This window comes from Rhinolophus sinicus, linkage group LG02, assembly GCF_036562045.2.
Source record: "Rhinolophus sinicus isolate RSC01 linkage group LG02, ASM3656204v1, whole genome shotgun sequence".
Classification (NCBI taxonomy): Eukaryota; Metazoa; Chordata; class Mammalia; order Chiroptera; family Rhinolophidae; genus Rhinolophus; species Rhinolophus sinicus.
In genome coordinates, this window is record NC_133752.1 from 117,663,556 (window position 1) to 117,689,283 (window position 25,728).

The 25,728-nt window shown below is 37.0% G+C and overlaps 1 long non-coding RNA gene across 2 annotated transcripts in view; it reads left to right on the forward strand.

The window, feature by feature from the left end:
• LOC141568512 (uncharacterized) overlaps window positions 1-25,728 on the forward strand; it is a 56,629-nt gene that overhangs the window by 19,702 nt on the left and 11,199 nt on the right. For both annotated transcript variants that reach the window (XR_012491666.1, XR_012491669.1), the window contains exon 3: window positions 25,252-25,326. This is a non-coding gene — a long non-coding RNA (uncharacterized LOC141568512). The remainder of the gene's footprint in view (window positions 1-25,251; window positions 25,327-25,728) is intronic.

The following is a 25,728-nucleotide window of genomic DNA, read 5'->3' on the forward strand; positions in this document are numbered from 1 at the left end:
CACCGAAACTTTGTGGTGTAAAACAACCACTTTTAGAAAGAAAAGAACAGCGATTGCTCTCTCTCTTCTCCATATAAGTTGAAAAGACTTGAAAACTGGAGATGAATCAAAAACTGGGGCTGGCAGCACACATTATTTGGAGCTAATCTTCATTCACATTTCTAGCATTTGATACTGACTGTTGTCAGGAATCAGCTGGGGCTGTCACCTACACATCTAGAAATGGCCTCTATGTCGCTTGAGAAGCCTCTCAGCATGGTGGCGTTGGACATCTTACATGGTGCCAGGGCTCCAAAGACAAGTGTCTCATAGTTGATGGAAGCTCTATCAACTTTGACAACTTAACTTCATAAGTCACATAACATTATTTACACCATAGTCACAAGCCCATCCACTTTCAAGGGGAGGGACATGGATCCCACATCTTGATTGTGTGTCTAAGTCACATTTTAAGAGTATGTGGAATAAGAGATAGTGCTGAAGTCATTTTTTAGAAAATACAATGTGCCAAAGTATTTTTCTTAGACATTTTTTTCTGTTTCCTTTATAAATTGGTCTTTTATTTTATATCCCAAATGGTTGTTTACGGTTTAATGAATGTTACTGATTTCTGTATATTATTACTATACCCTGCAAACCTAAAGGTTGAATTCTCTCACTTCCTTTTCTTGTGTGTTTGATTCTTTTGGGTTACCAGTTATACAATCAGATAGTCAGCAAAAAAAAAGTTTTACCTCTTCTTTTCTAATTTTGGGGATTTTAAAAAAATTATTACTCTAATTTTGTACTATTGCACAAAGGCTTGGCTATGAACCTCAGTATAATGTTAAATGTAATGGTGAATGTGGATATCCTTGCCTTATTTCTGACTGAGGCAAATTTCTCTGTGTTTCCATTAATCAAAATAGTGCAATTGAAAAGAGAATGTATTCTCTATGGTCTTCCCTTTTTAAAGTTGCACTTTAGTATTTGATGTATAATCATTACTATTATATATTCATTGTTAATTGCAATCTTAAGTATTTTAAAGTGCCTCACTCTTTCTCTTTCTTTATTTTCTCCCTTTCATTCTCCCTCTTTTTTCTTTTCCTTCCTTCCTTCCTTCCTTCCTTCCTTCCTTCCTTCCTTCCTTCCTTCCTTCCTTCCTTCCCTCCCTCCCTCCCTCCCTCCCTCTCTCTCTCTCTCTCTCTCTCTCTTTCTTGCTTTCTTTATTCTTTTCTAACAATTTTTGATTTACTTTCTGTGTAATCTGATGTTAAGATTACCAAACCTGATTTTCTTTTATGGCTTAGACATTCCTCCCTTAAACATCTTGTAGGTGTTTCTTCACTGTCTTCTGGCACTCAAAGATACTGTAGGAAAAGTCTGATACTGTCTTAGCCTGTTCTGGCTTCTATAATAAAATTTCAGAGACTAAGTAACTTATAATCAAGAGAAATGTATTTTTCACACTTCTGGATACTGGAAATCTAAGATCAGGGTGCCAGTATGGTAGGGTGAGCCCTTTTCTGGGTTGCAGCCTTCCTTGTTGTATCCTTACATGGGGAAGGGGTTAAAAGTTATCTGGAGCCACTGTTATAAGGGCATTGATTCCATTCACGAAGGCTCCACCCTCACGACCTACTCACTTTAGAAAGTTTCCATCTCCTAATACCATTAGGTTGGATATTAAGATTTAACATACAAATTTTGGAAGACACAGACATTCAGGTCATATCAGATACTAACTTTATATTTTTTCCCCAAATAGTATTGATGTTTATGCCTATCCAGTGAAATTTTTCTTTATGTTTAAAGCCCAGTAATTTCATTAAATATGTGTGGGGGCCAATTTGTCTTGGCACATGGATTCAATATATAGATTCATAACTTCTTTTAGTTCAAATAACTTTTAAATGATATTTTAAAACATTAATACATTTCCATTTATTTTCTTCCTTGGAACCCTCAATTACATATGTACTAAATTATCTGTCTTCAATATCATCATTTAATAATTTATTTTAATTTCTTTATTTGTTTATTTTTAAAAAGATTTTTATAAAAAGTATAGCTAACATATAATATTATATTAGTTTCAGGTGTACACCATGTTATTCAACATTTATATACCTAAAGAAGTGATCACCACAAGAACAACCATGTGATACTGTACCATGTTATGACAATATTACTGACTATATTTCTAATGCTCTACATTACATTCCTATGAATTCTTTGTTTTATAATTATTACCATATCATTGATTATATTCTTTATGCTTTACTTTATAACACCATGATTATTTTGTAATTACAAATTTATATTTCTTAATCCCTTCCCCTTTTTCTACCCACACTCCAAACCCCCTCCCATCAGGCAACCATCAAAATATTTTCTGTATTTATCAATTTGTTTCTGTTTTGTTTGTTAATTTTGTTCTTTTTATTCCACATATAAGTGAAATCACATTGCATCTATCTTTCTCTGACATGTTCCACTAAGCACAATACCCCCTGCCCCCGGTCCATCTATGCCACCACAGATGGCAAGAACCCATTCCCTTCCATGGCCAAGCAATATTCCATTGTATATATGCACCACCTTCTCTTTATCCATTTTCCATTGACAGACACTCAGACTGTCTCCATATGTTGGCCACTGTAAACAGTGCTGCAAGGTACATATGAATGTACACATCCCCTCGAAGTAGTGTTCTGAGGTTCCTTGGATAAATACCCTGAAGTGGGATTAATGGGTACTTATTTGTCTGTTGTTATAGCCTTTGATTAAAAGTCTATTTTGTCTAGTATAAGTATTGCCACCAAAGCTTTTTGTGTGTTTTTTTTTTTTGGTCCATTTCTGTTTTTATGAAACATATTTTCCCCATTCCTTTGCTTTCTGTCTATGTGTGTCCTTTAATCTGAAGTGAGTTTCTTGTAGGCAGCATATGTAAGGGTTTTGTTTTCTTATCCATTCAGACTTCCTATGTCTTTTGATTGGAGCATTTAATTCATTTATATTGAAAGTAATTGTTGATAGATGTGTAGGTATTGCCATTTTATTATTCATAATTTCAATATTTTTTTTCCATCTTAGAGAACAGATAAAGTGCTTCTCAGACAAGAAAACGCTAAAGCACGTCATCCCCACAAAACCACTATTACAATAAATGTTAGAGGTTTTGTGGGGATGACGTGCTTTAGCATTTTCTTTTTCTTTCATCTGGGAAGCTCTTTATCTGTTCTTTGATTTTAAATGATGGCCTTGCTGTTTAGAGTAGTCTTGGTTGTAGGTCTTCACTTTTCATCACTTTGAATATTTCCTGCCAATCCGTTCTGGCCTGCAAAGTTTCTGTTAAGAAATCAGCTGACAGTCTTATGGGGGCTCCCTTATAAGTTACTAGTTTCCTTTCTCTTGCTACTTTTAGGATTCTTTCTTTGTCTTTAACCTTTGCCATTTTAATTTTAATGTGTCTCGGTGTGGAACTGTTTGGGTTTATCCTGTTTAGGACTCTCTGCACTTCCTGGACTTCTATGTCTATTTTCTTCACGAGGTTAGGAAAGTTTTTAGTCATAATTTCTTCAAATACTTGCTTTTTTTTTTTTTTTGGCTTTCAAATTCTTTTTTTTTTTTTTTTTAATTAGTTTCAGGTGCACAAGACAAAGCAAAACTTAGACGTTTATCATTTATATCCCTCACACTGTGTGAACCCCCCTCCCCCCATCCACTATCCCTCTGTACGTTCCCAAAACCTCTCACCTTCCCCTTATCTTCAAATACTTTCTTAATCCTTTGCTTTATTTCTTGTCCTTCTGGTAACCTTGTGATGTGAATGTTGTTATGCTTGATGTAATCCCAGAGGTCTCTTAAACTACTTTTTTGTTCTATTCTAATTAGATGTTTTCTCTTTCCTTGTCTTCAAAATCACTGATTCAATCTTCTGCTTCATCTAGTCTGACGGTGATACCTTCTAGTGCATTCTTCATTTCAGTTAATATATTCTTCATTTCTGACTGGTTTTTTTTTAATGGTTCCTATGTCTTTTTTATGCTTGTTATCTCTTTGTCAAAGTTCCAGCTAAGTTCCTTGAGCATTCTTTTAACCATTGTTTTGAACCCTGCCTCTGGTAGGTTGCTTGCCTCCATTTCATTTGGCTCTTTTTTGGAGTTTCTTTCCTGTTCTTTCATTTGGGATGCATTTCTTTGTTCCTTCACTTTGGCTATCTCTCTGTACTTGTTTCTTTGTATTTGGTAGACCTGCTATGTCTCCCACTCTTGGCAGAGTGGCTTTAAGTAGTGGGTGCCCTGTGGGACCCTGACACAGTCTCCCTGGTCACCTGTTCTGGGTGCTCCAGGAATGTCCCTTGTGTGGGTTGTGTTTGCCCTCTTGTTATAACTGAGACTTGATTGCTATTGACATGTTAGTGGGTGGGATTGACCCTCAGGCCAATTGACTATGGAGTTTGGCCACATTCATAACTTATGGGCTGCTGTGCAGGAAGATTATCCCACTGAGTGAGATTAGCCCCAGCAGGCTCTTGTGCCTGTTGAGACTGCCCTTTGTGTAAGCCAATTGTGGGGTTAATGGGGTGGTGCTCTGTTGTGGCCTAAAGCCAGCCTCCAAGTATGTTGATTCAGGGTCCTCTTGGGTGGGGCTACAGTGCAGGCCCAGGTCACCCACTGCTGTGATCAGCCAGGGCTACCTGGTGGCAGCTGTAAAGTGATCCAGAGTTGGTTGCTGTCTGTGCTAATCCTGGTGGCATGTGGGAGAGTCTATGCTGGGAACAGAAGATGTCTGCCACCAATACAGGGCACTACGTAGCTTCACAAAAAACCAGGACACCCTGCCATCTGCCTGCTCCCTTAAGGTTCAGTCACTGATAGAGACTCATGAGGTATACAAGTTGGGTGAGTCAGGGTGTCAGGGAATCACTAGAGTGGGAAGAGTTGTAGTCATCAAGTTAATGTAGACTTTGATTGGTGCCAGTGCTGAGCTTGGAGTGACTAAACAAAAATCTCAGCACACCGGAGGCCAGTCACCACTCACCTAGGGCCTGCCGGACTCCCAATAGTTTTCTGAAAAGACAATGCAGGCAGGGCTGCCTGCAGGCTGAGAAAGTACCTGCCACATTTGGGGAGTTGGGTGGGGTGGGGTCCCAGTGAGTCAGCAGGGTGGAGCAGTGGAGCTCACCATACCAATCAGATTCAGATTTGGCTGTAAAGGAGAGGAGTCAACACAGGAAAGATGGTGCCCAACTGCTGGCTGCATGGAGGAAGACCTGTCACAGGGAAAATAATTACTGTTCTCCAGTTCTTGCAGAGAAGCCATACACCTCAGTCTGCCCCCCCATATGCCTTCTAAACTCCCTGAGTGACTGTCTCTCCACCAGAACTCAAGGTGAGTGCCTGCAAGCTAGTGAGTCTGTGCATGGGCCACTTAAGAGGACGTCTGGATTTCCTGTAGCCTTCCATCCCACCCAGAATTCCCACTGTGTTTCACAGACTGATTTTATGGGGACTCCTCTTCCCAGCACCAGTATTCTGGGCTGGGGAGCCTGGTACAGGGTTGGAGTCCTTGCTCTTTCAGGGGAAACTTCTGTGGCTGAGATATTCTTCCAGATTCTCAACCACCCCACTGAGGTTTACGGCCCATTCTACATCTTCATGCCTCCTACCAGTCTTGACATGGCTTCTTCTTATATTTTAATTACAGGACTTCTGTTTGGCTAGAAGTCAGATGGTTCTCCAGGCTGATTGTTCCATAATTTAGTTGTAATTTTAATGTGTTCACAGAAGCACACAGGCACAGTGTTTATCTACTCTGCCATCTTGAATCTCCCTCTTTGTTTTTTTTACTTCTATTTGTAGAACTTTTACTATAGTTATTTGTCATCATTCTCTTCCATTTTTTGAAATAATTTTATACTTTTTCCCCTTGAGTTTCATCAATTCCTTTTTTTCTTTTCCCATTTTTCTGGCCATTACCTCTTACTGCCTGAATTTGTTATCCCAAAACTCTTGTATTTTTGTTTTGTGATTTTCCTTTATAGCTGTAAATAATCCACTGTTATTTAAAAAATTCTTATTGGAATACTGGATTACAATTTTTATCTACTATATAGTAAGATAATTTTGGTGAGTGTTCCTTTCTGTTGGAAACTTTTTCTATATTATTTTCAGTTTTTTCTTACACTATGTTTATTTTCTTTGTCTTTACCTTTTCCTTTTTTGGTTCTCATATATACTCGTAAATGAGAGAAAGTGTTCTTGGAAGTATAAGGTGGAGTAGGATGGGCAGGGGTAGATTTCCTGATTCATAACTCAAGATAGGATGGTATGGGCATCTGTATAGACACTGATCAATTTAAAACACATGTCTCAGCCAACCATTAAAGATCTACAGAAAAAAATAAAAAATATTCAGAAATGAGTTTCTCTTGCAAATGAGCCCTAGGTTCAAATATTCTTTCTTATAGTGTGACACAGATATGTAGACATCCTTCCTTTGCCTCTTGAAACATAACTTGGCCCTGGAGGATTTCCTTTTTTAGCCCTCTATCCAAAGTAGAGTCTTACTAACATTTTCTAAATACATTCTCCTCTGCTCTTGTCTGGGCAATTTTTAAGTCTTCCATCCCCAGTTCTCATGCTCAATTGTCTTTCAATGCTGTTCAAAGCACTTGGCCCACAGTTTGGGACCCTCACCTTTTGGAGAGTAGATATTTATTTTGCTGTTGGTTTCTGGGATTGGTCTCTGCAGTGTCAGCACTCCCCGATCTTCCCTACTACTGCATCATGACTGCTCTGGGGCCTTCCTGCCTGGCTCTGTGGTTTTAGTTGTTTTTGGCACCAGGTACACATAGTAATTTGAAATTTGTGGGTTTTCTTTGTTTCCTATTTGAAATACAAATGGGGTTTGTGATTTTTTTGTTGTTCTTTTTCTTTTCATTATTCTATTGCTCTATTTCTAGGAGAAGGAGAAATATTCAGAATTCAGCTGCCACCATGTTCTTCCAGAATCATAATTAATATTTTTGTCATACTAAAAATATGGAAAATATTACCTTACTTAAGTAAGGTAAATAAAGAATGGACTTTTCATGTGGAAATATGATACTCTCTAAAATGGATCCCTGAGCAAAATATATTCCCCACTGGTGAGTTTTCAAGATTTGCTCTGGATATAATTGAGAGAGCAACTCGATAAACTTGTTAGATAAGCAAATCTATGCAGAGAGTCTGTCACTCTCTGAGAAATGAAACTGGGTAGAGGAAAAGGAATCAGATTTATATGTTACAAAAATGCTGTTCTTTGTTTTAATCGACAGAATTGGATTAGACTTCAGCATCAGCATGCATTCATTTCCCATTGTTTTCTTTTTTTTATTAACTACAGGAGACTCATTAGAATTTCATGGATGTAATTGTTTCTGGGTTACATCCTCAATTAATGACTATAATTGAAAGATCGGATAGTACTGGGATGACGTGACTGTAATTTAAGTGTAAAGATGTCTGGGCCTCTATTTACAACATATCTGTTACTTTTTTCTTCTAATGTGGAGGAGTCTTTACAAGAGGCAGCTATAAATGCATTTCAAACAGCAATGTCTCAATCAAAACAATGCACATATTGTGTGCTGGGTGTTGTTTTTCTGGGGTGTTTTGTGACTCTGCAGCCCTCAGCAGGATATGTGTGCATAAAAGAGCTTGTGCTCAGATCTTCTGGGAGGACTTGGGGGAGGAGAACATGCTTCAGCAAAGGGGATGTGGAAGAGAAGGCTAGCTCTGTCTTCCTTTATGTGTGGTGTTATAACAACTATTCAAAACCCACCACCTCAGCTGGCACTTGCCGAGGAGTCCGTAATCAGTTTTGGATTCTGTCACAGGAAAGAAAAGAGGAACCCTCAGTACTCTAATTATGGCTCTTCTCCGCTTTCCTTTTCTTAGATTTTCCCCTAAAATAGATATTAACCTTATTAGCTTTTTTGAGAAGTGCATCACTGATTACCTACTCACAGGCTTTGAGAGCAGCTGCAAGGGGCAGCTGAACAATTACTATCTGGGGTTAGCTGGATCTTCTCCAGACTCTGAGAACATAGAATTCGGTAGACTGGAGCTCTTGACTTCAGAGGTATCTTTTATTTTTCCATCCAAAGTCAGATGTGTACTGTGTAGCTAGTTATGTGTTTTTTTCAATAGTAATGACCTGTCTTTCTCTTGGGAGTTTATTAATCTGGAGGGAATGGCAAAGGCAGCCACAGGGTTGAAAGTGTGATAGATGAGCTGGGGAAGCCAAGATGGATAGCTGGGCTAAACAACCATGGAAAGAAAAAAGCAAGTGGGGCAATAGACAGGAAGGTATAGAAAGTTAGGAGACAGAGAGGAGGGAAGGAAAAGGACACCGATTCACAATAATAATGATAACTATGTACCACTTTGTAGAGCTTTCATGCTGATACTGCAATCTGAGGGGTATTTCCGAATATGTCTCCTCTGCTTCATAAACACAAGGGTGCTTGTTAGAATGCAGATTATCTGAGGCCACCATAGACCTACGGAAGTCAGAATGTCTAGGCATGGTCCCAGGAAGCTGCATTCTCCCAAGATCCAAGGTGATTCTGACAGACAAGAATGGGGGAGGAATCAGTGGAAAATAGAAGGAATCGAAAGGGAGTGACAGACCAGAAAAGGTGGCTGGGAGAGAGTGGACTGAGGTCAGATTCCACAGGCACATATTCCGCACACACATTCTGGGAGCTGTGAATTGGAGTTCGGTCTCTTTCTATGTGTTATGCATCTAATAAGTGGTAGAGCCACGGTTTACACGTCTAAGTTCAAGGATCTTTTCTTTGTGCCATGCTTAAGTCTATAGAGTTAGGAAAGTGCTAGAATCTAGATGGCAGATTATAGCTAGAAGGCTTTGTGGCTTGGGATCCAGGCTTTAAATTTGTTATATGTTGAGATAAAGACACTGTTCAGGAAAATGGTGTGGAAGGCAAAATATGTTCCATTTTCTTTAACCTCATATTCTAAAATCATCTTTTATTCGCTTTCTTCATGAATATTTTCTTCTATAGTTGCATATTCACTGCAAAATTTCACTCTCAACATTTTTTTTTGTGTTAAATTGATGAATTTAAAGAAAAATTTCATTATATCATGAAATCATCATTTTCATATGTTCAGGTATTCTAGTACACATTAGCAAATACTCAACTAATAATTTCTTAAGAAATCTATCTGTATACTATTTAGAATCATCCTGCCAATGGTACTACGTGTACTGAACTTTGGATATAGTACTTTTACCAATTTTATCTTCTGCTCCAGGTTGATGCCTGTTTCTATTGGCTGTCTGTGCACTATTTTCTAGGACATGTCTGCATAATCTCAAGCCATCATGTTTACTGGATTGGCTTGGTCAGCGCTGCGTTCCTTATGGTGTAGCCTGGGTCACCCTCTCTCTTCAGTAACTTGACTTGTCCCTCTTTCCACTTTGCTGCTGTGCTTCTCATTTCCAGCTGAGTTTTACCCATGAACTTGGGACCTTTTCTGGTCCTAACAAGCTCCCCTCCCACTTCAACTTCTGAATGTGACCACCTTATGAATAACCCTCAATCGTAATGCCTCTTGTTGACATGGTGTCAGTAAAACGCTTGATTGATAAGTACATTAATCAGTGATTTCAGAGCAAGCAATATATTTTAGGTGGCTTTTAAGTGCTCAAATGACAGGCATTAAAAGTGAACAAATAAATATGATACTGATACTGATTCAAAAAATAAAAGAAAAGAAAACAGAGGAAAGTATGAGAGAGGAAGAGATAAAAAAGGTTCTTGTTCTCTAGGTAGGATGGACAGGAAAGATCTCTTTAACAGAGGAACCCCTGAGTAATGAGAAGGAGCCAATAAGGCGATTATCTCATTTCAGTGGTGTCAGTGGACAGTGGAGAGATGTACAAAGACCTTAAGATGCGGATGAGTTTGGTGCCCTGGGGGAAACAGAAAACAAGCCCCCAGAGAGGAATGCAGTAGAGGGAGAGGTCAGAGAGGTAATCATGGAAAAGTGCCTGTGCTCTTATAGACCACAGCAAGGAGTATGAAGTATACCCACATGTGAAGGAAGCCTCTGGAGGGGGTGCCAAGGGGGTGATGCTGATCTAACCCCTGCATCCAGGTTCTGAGGAGACTGAACTAACTACAGAAGCCCTTACTTCATGCACACTCACTTGCCTTTATTTGTGATAGTCCCCTGCCTGGATTTTTCTCCCTGTCTCTCCAGTTTTCCCAGTTAATCTTCTTCATTTTTAACTCTGGATTCCTACTGTAAAGAAACTTGATTCATTTTGTTTAATTCCATATTTCTTAAACATATTTGACCACAGACTTTTTACATGAAATGTCTATTATCTTCTTCAGGATAACGTTCTAGACATTTAAGTGACCCTAGTCCTTCTTTCTATAGTTGTAAAATAGATGCAGTCATTCTCTGTTAATTACCTTTTGTATTAGTGTTCTCCAGAGAAACAGAACGAATAGGATGTGTACATATATAGAAAGAGATTTATTTTAAAGAATTGGCTCAGGCTATTATAGAGAATCTACAGGGTTGTCTATCAGACTGGAGACCCACAGAATAGCCAATGTTTCAGTTCAAGTCCAAAGTCCATCTGTTGCAGAATTTCCTTTTGTTCTGGGGTGGTTAATCTTTTTGTTCTATTCAGGCCTTCAACAGATTGGATGAGACTCACCCACACAAGGGAGGGCAAACTGCTTTACTCAAAATCCTCTGGTTTTAATGTTAATCTCATCTAAAACATCCTCACAGAGATATCCAGAATAACATTTGACTGGGCACCAAGGCCTAGCCAACTTGATACATAAAATTAACCATCACAGTTTTCTTATAGGACACGACAAAAGAAGAAATCAAATTTTCCCATTTTAAGAAATCTGTATTTCTTGTAGGTGACTTAGGAGATATGCATTCTTAGTGCTGCCGGTAAATCAGAGAACCAACAACATCCATGGAATCAACGGAGAGTAGAGACAACTAGTAGTAACCTACACTTTGTTGATGCTGGGTGGGATGATTTTTGTTGTTTTCTTTTTTCTTTTTCTTTCTTTTCTTTTTTTTTTTTTTTTTAGGGAAGCTTTAATTGATCAGCACTTCAAACACAAATGATAAGGTAGGTGAATCTTATCAATATGCTGGAAGCTTACAATTATTCAAATGACACAAAGCCATCAAATATGTGGAAATCAAAACAACAGAAAGAGCCATTAATTCCCATTCTGTCCCTCAGCATTCTAGGGTTTTACCCACATTTATGATAGAAAGACACTTCAACCTTGAAATTAAATGGAGAATACTGTGTGGTAATTTAGTCACTGGCTCACCATTTAATTGTTTTAAAAGTGATCTAGGCAAATGTATATAACAAATTGTAGTATGCACATTTTTAGTGTGCAGTCCAATTCTATTCATGTCTTGCATGATGGATTCAGAATTTCAGATCATTCTAGTTAATAGAAAATGTATTAAGATCAGTTTAATAATGGTGTTTTGGGAGGATTTAAAAAAAAAAAAAAGTTTAATCCGAGCACCACCTTTCAATTCTGAAAAGCTTCAGTGCTTGGAAAGTGAATATACTGAATATGAAATATCTTCTGAACTAGATTTTTATATTTCCTGAATTTGAATCCATCTGTCCGTCCACAAAAGACCCTTCCCTCTTGTGTTTCCCAGCATTCCCATGCCTCTGCATATACCTAGGACATCAATAGCTTAAGACAATGGCTGCCAACCAGAGATCTAGAGCATCATTGAGAGAGAGGCCCTGGAGAATACTGGCTCTTCACCATACTGGAGGAGAAATTCACAGAAGTAAGGGCCACCTGCTATTTCCCACTGAGCGGAGTTTCAATTATAATGTGGCCACAGGGACCACCTCCTGTGTGTCCCAACAATGTCTCATTTAAAGATGTCAGAAAAATGAGCTGATGGTAAATTCTGTCACAAAAGAAATATTAAGCTAAGGGAATCTGGAAAATCTACTACCACTAGTAAGCTGTATGATCTAGGGCAAGTTATTAATCTTTCTGTGCTCATATTCCTTCATTAGTAAATTGGATACAACTATCATTTATTGAGGTTATATTATGTGCTATGTACTTTTCATGGTTTACCTCTCTTAATCTTCACAATAACATTATGCAATAAGCATAATTATCCACCCACTCATTCCTTTAGAGAAGAGATAACTGATGCTTAGAGATTTCAAAAAAACATAAGCAGGGGTCACATGAGCATGGAGGCGGGATTTGAAAGCAAGCCCTCCTTAATACCTAACCTTTATTACAGCACTTATCTCCAGTATGCTAATTAGCACCTACCTCACAGGAGTGTTCCTGGGATGAATTTATATAATGCATGCAAAACATGTGCCACTGATACCTGAAAATAAATGCTAGCTTTAGCACCAGGATACATCAACAAGAACAACAAAGTCGTTTAGATAACTTTTTTTGTTGTTTTTTAATTTTTATTGGGGAATATTGGGGAACAGTGTGTTTTTCCAGGGCCCATCAGCTCCAAGTCAAGTCGTTGTTTTTCAATCTAGTTGTGGAGGGCACAGCTCCCTGGTCCATGTGGGAATTGAACTGGCAACGTTGGTGTTATGAGCACTGCCCTCTAACCAACTGAGCCAACCAGCCCACCCCCCAGGTAACTTTTTTATTAATCCCCTTCCAACATTTCCCTTACCTTCCTTGGACACTAAAGAATTCAGAGTCAGTACCACCTAGCAAGTATCTGTCCATGTGATCGAAACCTTTTGTTTCCTAATTATCTCATGAATGAATATGTTGTCTCTACTGTTTCGGTTGTTTTATACAGGGAGACTCAAGAAGCAATGGGCTCTTTGTTAGAAGCTTAGAAGAAATTCTTATCTCTTCCACTGGACTTTGAGGAAAACACCTCAGAAGTTCAGTTTTCTCATTTCTGAACAGGGAATAATGATACCTGTTCTTCATCTCTGTCAGCACTAAAATAAAATCCAAATGAAAGCACACATATGAAAGGCTTTATAACCACCAACGTGCCACAGAGATGTAAAGGTGGTATCAGCTGAAGGTTCTAACATTGTCTGCTTTCTCTCTATTCATCCATTTTTATGTGTCTATCAACATAATAAGCAATGCTTTTTTGACTTGCAAATTTTACTGTTTAGACTCAACAGTTGAATGATATAATGAAAAGAGGATGCATTCACATTTTATTTTATGTGCATAAATTATGGACAACTGTTTTTCCTTTTACTTGTTTTTTTCCCCCCTTGTGGCAAATGAGCTCATCTTATTCATATTTAGACCAAAGTTTCAAATTTCTTTCTGGCAAGTATTTAGGCTCTAAAAGTTCATGTGAGCTAATTGACTTGTGTTAGGTTGGTTGGTTAGTTTCAGATGGTGTTATAGGTTAAGTTCCCCTTGAAGAAGACTTTGAGACAGAGATTTGAATATTAGAAGTGTACTCGGGACTGCTCTTGGGTTCAATACCTGTGGGGAAGAAAAAGAAGTAGGATTGGGCAGAGGGGAAAGGTGGCCTTAATCAGACTCAGGAAAGGTCTCAGCTGATCTTATGAAGAACTCTAAAGTGGGATGACCCTTCAGAGTAGTGTTGAGTGGGGGAGGAGAGACTGAGTCTTTGTACCTCTACAACAGCCAATCTTGGATGCAGGCTGCCCATGGAAGAGGACACAGCTTTAAGTGAGTTGGTTTTCTTTAGACAAGCAAGTTCCAGGACGCACTAATGGCCAAAAGCACTTGAAGCCACCAGATAATTATGTTCCGCAGCCCTGACAGGGAACCTGGGCAGCATATTACAGTATCTACTACTGATAGTAATGTACCTGCTTCACCAGACATATTGATGAATCTCATCTACATCCTGATCTTGCAGACTCGGGCATTACCTCATATATCTCTGTCTAAGTTTAGACAGAAATAATTCTTATGATATTATTTTGAACCTTGGTATTAAGCTGAAATCTGAGTCCAAATTCCTTAGTCCTTGCAAAGAGAAGGTGCTCAAAGAACTCAACCTGGCATTGGGACAAAGTGAGAAGTACAACGCTTGCAAGTCATAAATGTTTTCTAGAGGAATAAATTGTTGAGTAAAATGCTGATATGGTACCAGTCTTTACTCACAGTCACAGTTTTCAGCCCCTGAGTAAAAATGTTGACTAATACTTATTGAACATCTACCACATACTAGACACTGTTCTACGTGCACTACATTAACTATTTTGAAATTAATAATCCTATAAAATGAGCTTTATAACCACATTATAAACCATATTTTATAAATGAGAAAACAGGCTCAGAGAAGTTAAAATGTGTACCTAAAATTACATGACTAGCACATAATGAAAACCAGGACACCTTACATCTCATAACAGAAACGATAGTAAAGGAAATTGGCACCTTTCATTTTAATCCTTATTTATCTTCCTAACCTTTTCTTTTTCTCTTTGCCATTTGTGTTAGTTTCCTAGGACTGCCCTAAAAAAGTATCACAAACTGGTTGCCTTAAAGCAACTGAAATTTATTCTTTCACTCTTCTGAAGACCACAAGTCTAAAATCAATGTGTTAGCAAGTTCCGTTCTTTCTGGAGAGCACTGTGGAAGAGTGAGTTTCCTGCCTTTCCTGTAACTTCTGGTGGTGCCAGCAATCCTTGGATTGCAGACACATTATCCTCATCTCCACTTCCACTGTCACACCGTGTTTTCCCTGTGTGTCTGTTTCTGTCTTTTCTCTTCTTAGAAGGACATTAGTCATACTGGAGTAAGGGCCTCCTTAATAGAGAATGACCTCATCTTAACTTGATTACAGCTACAAAGACCTTATTTCCAAATAAGGTCACATTCACAGATACCAGGGGTTAGGAATGTAACATATGCTTTTGGGGGAATGCAATTCAACCCACAATACCACATCATTTTCAAGAAAGTTAATTCTCGGGGAAAGCACTAATTCAATCAATGCATACTTCTGATGTGTCTAGTGTTGTGCTGGCCACTGGAGGTAGAGTGATTAATGAGACAAACTCTTTACCAGTCAGTCAAAACATTCATTAAGCATCTACTATTTATCAGGCACAGGTCCAAGAACTGAGAATACAGTAATGAGCAGAATAAAGTCTCTGTTCTCAAGGAATTTAAGTGTAATGACATAGACAATAAATACATTAAAATATGTGATTTCTGATGCCAAAATGTGCTATGAAAGAAATAAAGTAGGGAAATATGAGGAAGAGTGATGGAGGCAGGTGAGCAACTTTATCTAGAGTCAGGGAAGATCGCCCTGGAGGGTGACATTTGAGTTAAGACCTGAGTGACTAGAAGGAAGCAATCATGAAAAAATCTTGTAGCGGAGAATCTAAGCAGCGCAGGCAAGGGCACAGACTTTAATTGGCAATACATGTAGAATGTTTAAGAAAGAGAATGAACGCCATTTTTCCCAACATGTACAAACTAAGAGAAAAATGAAAAAAAATATGTTAGAGACAAAAGCGGGTAAAGGGCTTGGCTTTTATCATTCTTTCTACTGGAAGTTACTTGAGGGACTTATTAAGGACAATGATTTGAATATAAGTTTTAGAACATCCTTCCAGCTGCATTTTGTAGGGAAGACAATACAGGGATAAGAACAGGATGAGGAAGACCACTTAGGTGGCTACTGTATGAATCCAAACAAAAGATGATGAGAACTTGGTGTAGGGTTGTAGTGGAGAAGCTGGTGAAAAGGAGTTAGAAAAGAGATATATTTTGGAAGCAGAGAGGATGGAATAGAATGAAAAAATAAATGAAGTATGTATGACACCTCTCCATCGAAGAGCTTAGAGTATAATGGGAAACATCACAGAAACATGCACTTTTACTTCATTTGTAATAAGTGCTACAATAAGAATAAGCCCAGATGGAATTCCCCAAAATATTTGGGAAAACTCGAAGGGAAGTTAGAGTTATCTCAAGACTGGTGGACGTGTATCTTTTATAGCTGATATTCTGTCCTATTTTCATTTCAAAAGCTGCATGTCTATGAGAAACAGGTTCCATATAGTTCTCTGCACAGAGAGAACTCACATCAAAACACGCTATGTTTTGATGAAGACTTCTGTTTTATATGTCCTGAAATACAATAAGTATATATTAAGTATTGGGGAGCAGTTTGATGAATGGAGGGAGAGGTGGAACTAGAACATGAAATTGGCCCTGATTCTCTCTCTCTGATTCTAGAGAAACAAGACTTGAGGTGATGAGGTGCTGTTCTTGAAAGGAACCCCATGTGAGAACATAATAGGCAAACATACAGTTCATCTAGGGCCAAATACTGTGTGCTAAAAAACCCTGTCTCCACTGTGCCAACAAAGGTTCTCTCAAAATGTGTAATGGGCTCCCTCAAAGAGGACAAAAACTCAGAATGGAACTTGCATGACTTCAGAAGCCCCTAAATCACATTTCCCTAGACAGAATCATCTGTATCAGTATATAACAAAACTATCAGTAACATAACTGTTATAATTATAACTGTTCTACATTAATCGCTATTAAGGGAGAAACACAGTATTGCCAAATTGGGTGCAAAACTTCCTATAATACCTAAGCAGATTGTAACTTTATATATGTACTGCCTCAAGCTTACCTCAGTTTATCTTTCCAATATTAAAGGTTTAGTTTCACCTTGACCCAGGATGTTAGCTTCTGTTGCTGCTCTTCGCGGCTTCTGAACACTCATTTAAGGGCTGTTCCTCTTGAGGATCTTCCATTTTATTTACAATATCTTCCTTCCCCAGCACTGACCATCCCGCTGATGTGCTGCTGGGCTATATTTATTGCACCGCATCTGTAAGCTATTCCAACATACATTTGTAGGTCTTTTTAAAAAATATATTATATCTGTATGAAAATATGTTAAGTCTTTCAAACAAGCCATGACCTGTTGGAACTCTGCCTGAAATAAAAATTGTTATCTCCATTTGGGACAGTGTGTTAACTTCACTATTCATCTTCCTAGTCATAGATTAGGAAGTAAAACATAAATCATTGGTTTCATTATCAAGTGTGTTTTTTCTATAAACATAAAATTTCTAAATAAAATATTCAATATAAACATTGACTAAAGTAAGCTATAAAGGGAAAGTCTAGAGAAAAAGATAAAATGGAGTAAGATTTAAGCAATTACAATTGGGTAGGCAGAGAGTGCATTTGCTTTACTCTCAACCATATATATATGTATATGGTATATGCATATATGTGTATACATAAATGTGAGCATATATGTATATATATGTATAAAGAATCAAACTTCCGATATTCTCACAAAATTAATTTCCATATCCTGACTTCTACTCTTTAAGTTTATAAATCTTTCAGAGTTGTGCTTAGGAGCTAGATGGTATTGGAAAGATTAATGCATATCTACTTTGGGCAGACTTTTATATAGACACTCAACCCCGAATTGAGTTAAAAGTAGTAAGCATTTTTATCATCATAGTTCTCCCACTAAGCCTTCAACTGACTACCAAAGGACATGATATTTTCATTTGATAAGGGAAACAAAAACAAATATCTCTGTGTCATTTTCTGTTAAGGTGTATGGAGAAAAAGAAATTAGTGTGTCAATTCTCCTTTCTTGGGGCATATTTAAGAAAAATCTAAGTTCCAGGTATTTACCCATTTTGTTAATTTCTGCTTTTACTTTCTGCTTCTGAAAAATGGTCATCAACTTTTCCATAACATGCTTAAACAACTGCCATTCACTTTTAAAGATACTAAACTCTGCTGCCATGAAAATTTTAACACATCATGAGCAAATCATACTGCAGTTATTTTAAGTGAAACCATAGAATGGCTTACCCCAAAACAGTAGCTAGTTTTCCCAGTGGAGATAATCATTCCTTTCAGTACAGCTCAGAATAAAAATCAAGATCATCAGTTTAGAGCATAAATAGAAATGATCTCTAGGTTGTCCTAAGTGTTGGTGAGTGCAAGGAGGAAAACACAAGCAAAATCAAGTGAAAATAATTATAAGTAATATATTTTTAATGTGACCTGAAAGCCTACTCTGAAAACTTTTAGTTTCTAAAAGGGAAAGAACTTCCACAAAAGCACATATAAGAACAAAAAAGAAATCTGAATACTCAAGATGTACTTCAGTGAAACAACTGCTGACTTACAGAATCTTGGAGGTGACTGTAGCCAGTCAGAACAAGATTTTCTTAGGCTATCAGATGCCAACATTAATGCATAGTCAAATCTAAACACAGCCATCAGCCCTCATGCCCACATCTCTCCTGAGAAGCAACAGATAGGAGCTGGAAGGATGACAACATTATAGCATGGAGAGGTCATCTAAAGAAATCACAACTATTTAAGCAACCACCATTAAAAATAAATTATTCTTGTCTTGTCACTGTGTACTTTCCTGTTAACTTCTAGATAGTCTATCATTTCCGATCTCTTTCTGCAGGTGCTGGTTCTTGATGCTTTTTGAGAGTAAATGAGAGAAAACCAATAAAAAAAATGCTCTTTGTGCTTTAAATCATCTGGTAAATCCTTTGAGAAGGACACACATTTGAGAAATGTTTATCTCCACATTGCTGTACCCTCTGGTACACTATTATGTGTTAACTGCGAAGTAGTACTGTGATATTGTGATTTGTAAGAAAAATATATATTTGGTCACTCAGATAATCAAAAGATATTTCTCATATACATTTCCTCTTAGTCCAATCCTGGCTAATAGCTCACAAATCCCCCAGAATTTCCTAAATGTAGAAAGTAATACAAAACGTATTTTGTTATGTTAATGAGGTGACTTTTGGATCCCACCTAGGGATGGAGGTTGGTTGCCAGGGGAACCATGTGATTAGAGAGTTGGAACTTTCAGTCTCACCCTAAACTCCTGGGAGGGGAGAGGGCTGGAGGTTTAATCAATCACCAATGGTCAGTGAGTTAATCAATCATGCCTATGCAACTGAAGCCTCCATAAAAATCCAAAAGGATTGGGTTTAGAGAGCTTCCAGATAGGTAAACATGTGGAGATTTAGATACATTGGCCTCCCAGAAGAAGGCATGGAAGCTCCTGGCCCTTCCCCCCACCTTGTCCTATCAATTTATTCCATCTGGCTGTTCCTGAGTCATATTCTTTTATAATAAATAAGTAACCTAGTGAGTAAACAGGTTTCCTGATTTCTGTAAAGCACATGAGGTGGTGGTCTTGGAAACCTCTGATTTATAGCCAGTCAGTCAGAAGTGCAGGTAATGATCTGGGCTTGTGATTGGCATCCTGAGTTGGAGGGGTCATTGGAACCTCTAATGTATAGTGGACTGGTCAGAGCCGCAGGTAACAGCCTGGGCTTGTGATTGGCATCTGAAGGGGAGGGTGGTCTTAGGGGACTGAGCACATTACTTATGGAATCTGATGCCATCTCCATGTAGATCTGTCAGAACTGAGCGGAATTTTTGAACTCCCTGATGGTGTCTCAGAATAGCTTGTTGGTGCGGAGATGCCTTCACATACGAGTTGGAACTGGGCCCAGGAACACATTTTAAGAAAATAAAACAAAACATCAATATTCTAAGTCTGAGTTTCATATTCATAGCAACTAATAAGGATTAATGTAGTTTTTTACATAAATATGTGTTTTGGAAAATAAAAGGTATGAACCGGGGGTGCCAAAAAAATGTATACACCTGACTTGTATTCATCTTTTGTTATCGGTATATATTAAATACTGTAATTTTAATAGATTTTTTCCTTTCTTAAAATGTGTGTACATTTTTTTGGCAGCCTCTGTATATCAGTGTACAATGGCATCATTCAGAAATTTGAGAAAAAATATAGCAAGTTTATCTTAATTAGAATATTTTTTTGAAGAGATTTACTTTCAAGTAATTCAATGCTTCTGAGTGCTGGATGATATCTTTTCAATAACAATTAGATGAAAATGCAATCATTATAATCGTATCATGGAAACATTTACTATAGGATGCATATAGAATCACTTACCTCTGTTGAGATTTTGTCTTTCTTTTGGAACTACTCTGATCTGAACCATTATAAATAACTATTGCAGGATATAATTCAAGTTGTGTTGTCTTCTGATGTTTGGAGCTATTAAATATCACCGGTTCTTTTGATGCTTTTTGTAATTTGCATTTATTTTAATGCTTCAGTAGCTTAGTTTATTTACATGACTAGGTGAAAATGTACATCTTTTATATGTTATAGAACAATGATAGAAAAGGTGAGAAGTGCATGATGATACTCAGGCATGAAGAAGATAAAATTTAGAGTAATTGGGGAAAATAATTATGAGTTTTTGCAATCATATGAATTTAAAAAATAGCTTTACTTTTTAACATTGTAAAATAATTGTTTTTCTCTTTTAAAATGTTTTTAATTAAATTTATTGGGGTGACATTTGTTAGTAAAATTATATAGGTTTCAAGTGTGCAATTCTATAATGCATCATATATATATTGCATTGTGTTCACTACCCAAAGTCAATTCTTCCATCGCCATATATTTGACCCCATTTACCCTCTTCTATCACTGCCCCTCCCCCTTTACCCTCTGGTAACCACTAAACTGTTGTCTGTGTCTATGGGTTCCATGACTTTTTTTGTCTTGTTCTTTTGTTGCTTTCAGTTTTATATCCCACATGTGAGTGGAGTCATACAGTTCTCAACTTTTTCCGTCTGACTTACTTCACTTAGTGTGATAATCTCAAGATCCATCTATGTTTTCATAAAGGGCAATATTTCTTCTTTTCTTATGTCAGAGTAGTATTCCATTGTATATATGTACCACATTTTCCTTGTCCAATCAACTATTGATGTATATGTCAATTGTTTCCATGTCTTGGTCACTGTGAATAATGCTTCAATGAACATAGGGGTACATTTATCTTTAGGGACAAATGTTTTCAGATTTTTTGAGTAGATACTGAGACATGGGATTGCTGGGTCATATGGTAATTCTGTTCTTAAATTTTTTGAGAAACCTCTATAATGTTTTCCATAGTGGCTGTATCAGTTTACATTCCCACCAGCAGTATATGAAGATTTGTTTTTTCCACATCCTCTCCAGCACTTGTTACTTCTCTTGTTGACAGTAGCCATTCTAACAGATGTGAGGTGGTGTCTCATAGTGGTTTAGATTTGCATTTCCCTAACAGCTAGTGAAGCTGAGCATCTTTTTATATATTTGTTGGCCATTTGTATGTCTTCTTGGGAGAAGTGTCTGTTCAGGTTCTCTGACCATTTTTAAATTGGATTGTTTATTTTTGTTGTTGTTGAGTTGTATGAGTTTTTCATATATTTTGGATATTAGTCCCTTATCAAATGTGTGTTTGATAGTATCTTCTCCCCTTTGATTGGTTGCCTCTTTGTTTGGTTGGTGGCTATTTTTGCTGTGCAGAACCTTCTTATTTGATATAGTCCCATTCATTTATTTTAGCTTTAACTTCCCTTGCTTTTGAGGTCAAATTCATAAAATCCTCTCTAAACCCAAAATTCACAGTTTAGTACCTGTGCTTTCTTCAATGGAATTTATTGTTTCAAGTCTTATATTTAGGTCTTTGATCCATTTTGAATTCATTTTGGTGTATGATGACAGCATTCTAGTTTCATTATTTGAATGTGACTTTCGAATGTTCTCAGCATCAATTATTGAAGAGGTTTTTGGTGTGGGTTTTTTTTTTTTTTTGTCCATGTTTTTGGCTCCTTTGTCAAAAGTTATCTGGCCATGGTATGATCAGAAAATAAGGTGAATGTTTAAATTTAAAAAAAATTACAGTAAAAGACGCATTGTCTTTGATCCCCCTTAAAATATTCCCCCTCACTTCAAACACACTCACCCCATCATTCTTGCCACTTTCTGAAGCCGTTTTGGAAGTCCTCTTTCATGAATGTCTTTAGTTGCACTGTCATGGCTGCCTTGATGTCCTAAATCAATTCAAAACATTTACATTTCATTGTCATTTTGACTTTGGGGAAGACCCAGAAGTCACAAGGTGCCAGATCTGGTGAATAAGGTGGATGAGGACACACCATAATGTTTTTATTTGACACAAATTGCAATACCAGAACAATGTGTGTCAGGGAGTCTTTCCATTGTGATCACAAAATAAGGTGAATGCTGCTGGCGAGTGCCATCCAACAGAAAGGCAGGGATCTTCAATATGGGAAGCGGCATGTTGAACTTTAGTAACAGTGTGTGACAAGTTTCAGCTTGTTTGGTGCAGTCAGTCAGGTGTGAGCCACGGTTGAGAAAAGGTGAGTTTTAAAGTGTGTCGTAAATCATCCTCCATCATGACAGTGCTCTGTGTCACACGTTGCTTCTGGTATGACAATTTCTGTCAAATGAAAACATTAGCATGTGTCTTCTTCCACCTTATTCACTGGATCTGGCACGGTGTGACTTCTGGTTCTTCCCCAAAGTCAAATGATTGAGGACATCGAAGCAGCCAGGACAGCACAACTAAAGACACTCACAAAAGAGAAGTTTCAGAACTACTTCAGAAAGTGGCAAGAACGATGGAATAAGTGTTTTGGAAGTGAGGGGAAGTATTTCGAAGGCGATTAATGGTAATGTGTCTTTTACTGTAATAATTTTTTCATTTTATTTAAATATCACCGTATTGTTTGATCATGCCTCATATGTTGGTTTACTTCTGGGTTCTCAATTCTATTCCATTGGTCTGTGTATCTGTTTGTCTGCCAGTACCATGCTGTTTTGATTATTGTTGCTCTGTAGTACAAGGTGAAGTCAGGTAGTGTGAGACCTCTGGCCTTGTTCTTTTTCATAGGATTGCTTTGGCTATTCAGAGTCTTGAGTGATTCCATAAAAATCTGATTTTGTTCTATTTCTTTGAAACATGCCATTAGAATTTTGATGGGATTACTTTTGATTGTATAGTGCTTTGGGTAATATGGCCATTTTAACTATGTTGAGTCTTCCAATCCAAGAATATAGAATATCTTTCCATCTCTTTGTGTCTTCAAATTCTTTTAATACTGTCTTATAGTTTTCGGTGTATAGGTCTTTCACATCCTTTGTTTAGTTTATTCCTACATATTTTATTCTTTTTGTTGCAATTGCAAAAGGAATTTTTTCTTTTTCTTTCTTTTTTTTTGAAACTTCATTGTCAGTGTATAGGAGCTCAATGGATTTTTATACATTGATTTTGTATCCTGCAACTTGCTTATTGTTTCTAATAGTTTTTTGGTAGAGTTTTTAGGGTGTTCTACATAAAGAATCATGTCATCGGCAAAAAATAATAATTAAGTGCTTTAATCATAAATGGATGGTGTCTTGTGAAATGCTTTTTCTGCATCTATTGATGTGATCATATGATTTTTATCTTTTATTTTGTTTATGTGGTGTATCACACTGATTGATTTGCATATATTGAATCATCCTTATAACCCTGGAATCAACCTCACTTGATTGTGATGTAAAACCCTTTTAATGTATTGTATTCCATTTGCTAGTATTTTGTTTAGGATTTTTGTGTCTGTATTCATCAGAGATATTGGTCTGTAGTTTTCTTTTCTTGTGTTATCCTAACCAGATTTTGGTATAAGGGTAATGTTGGCCTCATAAAATGATTTAGGAAGTATTGCCTCTTCTTCAATTTTTTGGAAGAGTTTGAAGAGGACAGGTATCAAATCGTCTTTGAATGTTTGGTAAAATTCACTAGCGAAGCCATCTGGTCCTTTTGTTTTGAGGAAGTTTTGGATGATTGTTTCAATTCCCTTACTGTTGATCAGTCTATTTAGATTTTCCAATTCTTCATGTTCAGTCTAGGAAGGTTATATATTTCTAAGTACTTGTCCGTGTCTTCTAGATAATTGAATGTGGTAGCATATAGCCGTTTATGGTAGTCTCATGATCCTTTGTGTTTCTGTGGTATCTGTTGTATCATCTCCTCTTTCATTTCTGATTTTGTTTATTTATGTCTTTCTCTTTTTTCCTGATTTTTCTAGCCAGGGTTTGTCAATTTTATCAATCTTTTCAAAGAACCAACCCTTTGTTGCATTAATTTTTTCTTTTGTCTTTTCTCTATTGCATTTAATTCTACTCTAATTTTTATTATTTCCTTTTTCCTTCTGACTTTGGGTTTCACTTGTTCTTCTTTTTCTAGTTTTTTAAGATGTAATGTTAGGTTGTTTATTTTGAATTTTTCTTGTTACTCAAGATAGGCTTGTAATATATATTTGCCTCTTAATATTTCTATCACTGCATTCCAATAATTTTTATTTGATGTATTTTCATTCACATTTGTTTCTATGTATCATTTGTTCTCTCCTTTTATTTTTTGTTTGACCCAATTGTTCTTTAGTAGCCTGTTGTCTAATCTCCACATATTTGTTCGTTTTGCTGCTTTCTTTTTGTAGTTGATCTCCAATTTCAAAGAATTGAGGTCAGAAAATATGCTTGGTATGATTTTAATCTTCTTAAATTTGCTGAGGCTAGTTTTGTGTTCCAACATATGATCTATACTTGAGAATGGTCCATGTGCAGTAGAGAATGTATAATTAAGTGTTCTGGGATAAAAGGCTCTGTAAATGTCAATTACATCCATTGGTCTACTGTGTCATTTAAGGCTGTTATTTCCTAACTGATTTTCTTGTCTTGTATGATCTGTTCATAGCTGTCAATGGAGTATTTAGGTCCCCTTGTATAATTGTGTTTTGTCAGTTTCTCCGTTTAGTTCTGTCAGTGGTTGCTCTATATGTTTTTGTGCTCTCTGACTGGGAGCATACATATTGATCAGTGTTATGTCTTCTTGATGTATTTTCCCCTTTATCATTATGAAATGTCCATCTTTGTCTCTGTTATCTTTAGTATTTTGAAGTCTCTTTCAACAGATGTATGTATGGCTACTCTTGCTTTTGTCTGAATGCCATTTATTTGGAGTATTGTTTTCCACTGTTTCACTTTGAGCCTGGGTTTGTCTTTGTAATGAGATGTGTCTCTTGAGGGCAGCATATGGTTGGGTTTGTCTTTTGATTCAGTCTGTTACTGTGTGTCTTTTTTGGAGTTCAGTCAATTTACATTTAGGGTGATTATTGATATATGAAGATTTCCTATAGCCAATTTATCTTTTGTTTTCTGGTATTTCCATATCTCCATTGTTTCTTTGTCTTTGTATCCCTGACTCAGAGTTTTGTATCCTTTTGTCTCTTTGTTTCAGGTATAATAACATTCTTCAGTATTTCCTGTTATGAAGGCCTTGTGGAGGAAAATTACCTCAGCTTCTGATCGTCTGGTAAGGACTTTATTTCTTCTTCTTATCTAGAGGATAACTTTGCTGGATATCTGATGCTTGGCTGATAATTATCTCTTTTAACAGTTTGAATATTTGATTCTACTTCCTCCTAGATTGTAGATTTTATGCTGAAAAATGTGATGATAGTATAATGGGCTTTCCTTTATAGATTACCATATTCTTTTCCTTGGCTGCCTTGAAGATTCTTTCTTTGTCATTAATTTTTGACAATTTTAATATAATGTGCTTTGGAGTAGGCTTTGTTGAATTGAGATAACTAGGTGTTCATTTGTTTCTTGGATTCAGCGATCCAGTTCTTTTCATAGGTTTGGGAAGTTCTTGTCAACTATTTGTTTGAATAGACTCTCTGTTCCCTCTTCCTCTCTTCTTCTTCTTGTACGC